This window comes from Asparagus officinalis, chromosome 4, assembly GCF_001876935.1.
Source record: "Asparagus officinalis chromosome 4, Aspof.V1, whole genome shotgun sequence".
Taxonomy (NCBI): domain Eukaryota; kingdom Viridiplantae; phylum Streptophyta; class Magnoliopsida; order Asparagales; family Asparagaceae; genus Asparagus; species Asparagus officinalis.
This window is the reverse complement of record NC_033797.1, coordinates 83,736,475-83,738,386: the sequence shown is the minus strand read 5'-3', so window position 1 is coordinate 83,738,386 and position 1,912 is coordinate 83,736,475.

The window sequence follows — 1,912 nt, the reverse complement described above, 5'->3', positions numbered from 1 at the left end:
TTATCATGTATATCGGGTGCTAAAAGTTTTATATGGGTTGAAACAAGCTCCAGGAGCTTTGCATGATTGCCTTGCTAGTTTCCTTGTCAAAAATAATTTAATTGATCTATATTTGTTTTATCCAAAATATACACCTCTTTTTGATCTTTGTGGATGAAACCCATAAATGTTTTGACATTATTTTTGTGTGATCATGTATATAGGAAAGATGTGTCTATTATTTATATTGATTAAAATTCTCTATTAGCAGACATCTTTACCTAACCTCTTTGCAAGAAAATCATTTATTATTTAAAAGAGGTAAATTGGGTGTATTTTTAAATCATATTTGCTCAATCATTTTTATGATTCTTGACTTTCATGACTTGTTTTTAATTAAAAATATCTTTCATGATTCTCATGTTTTTCCTTTATTTGATTTTGTGATCTACATATATAAATATATATGTTGCTTTTGTTTCTGTATTGAGGTACCATATTTAAAATAATATATCTATATGTGCTCTCATAGTCTTGTCAAATGTGAGTTGTCATGGTATTTTTTGTTTGTTTTATACTCACATATTTCAAATTTGTTTTTCTGTAAATGGTTTTTTGTATGAATGTGAGACCTTTGTAAACACTCATATGGTGATATATATTTATATGTGTTCTCATTGATCATCTTGAGTGTAATTTGGTATGTATTTTGCTCACAATGTGCCTCGTATGTGTAAGATTGCCTTAAAGCATATATCATCTTGAGTACCTTATTTGCTTTATCGTTTCCATCAATATATGCTTTGTGACTTTTGATAGGAGAACTTTTTTTTCCTTATATTTGTATACTCATCCATGCTTGCAGGTAGGGGCAGTTTTTATCTCTCTGTCTTTTATGTTCCCCATTTTGATGTTGCCAAAGGGGGAGAAAATATGTAAGTATATTATGGTTTATATGTTGTTTATTGGTTTTATGGACAAATTGAGAAATTATTTGTCATCATCAAAAAGGGGAGATTGTTAGGACTCATGTAGTGAGCTTACTTCTCTAATATTATTTTGATGATTTAACAATTGTAAATGTATTTTCTAGTGCTTGTGTTGTTTTATATACCCAGGTTGAAAGATTCAAGGGCTACATTGATAATGAAGACAATACAAATTAAGTCAAAGATTCAAGAACGAGCTTCATATGCATATTAACATGGTATATTAGTGTAGGATGTGTATTTTGTGTACCAATAGTTTAAGCTCAATTATCTATACATACACATTCTCTATTTTTATCACAATTTGGGTATTTCTATGAAAACTTTGTGATATTGACTTATAGACAACATAAACTTTGTATACATCTTATATATAGTCCATAAATAAATTCAAAATGGTTTTATAACTTAGTTTAAGTCATATATAAAAACCAAGTGTTTATACAAACACGTATTTTTTAATTTTTGCAAAACGACGAGTTTTCACAAATGGGAAATGCAATTTAAAAATTTTCTTTTGTAACATGTTCATTTTCATGTTTATAAATATTTTCCCAAGTTTTATAATTTTTGGAATTTATTTGATATTTTATAAAGACGTTTTCAGTAGTTTTGTCATGTGTCCGTTTTCGGTCGACCGCACAAGGCCTGCCGGTCGACCGACCAGAACGAGATCTTTCAGTATTACTTCTCAAGGTATTTCAGTCGACTGAACATAACCTACCGATCAACCGACTAGAACATGACTTTTCAGCTGTTTTTCTCAGGGTCCGTTAGTCGACCGACAACTTATGTTCGGTCGACCAATGACACCCTTCGGCCGATCGACCGGTGTATCCTGTCGACCGAACAGCTAGCCCTTAGAATAACGGCTAGTTTTCTAGATTTTGTTGTTTTGTGATATTTTCTTGGTTTCTTGGCATTTGTTTCTTGATCCTATATAT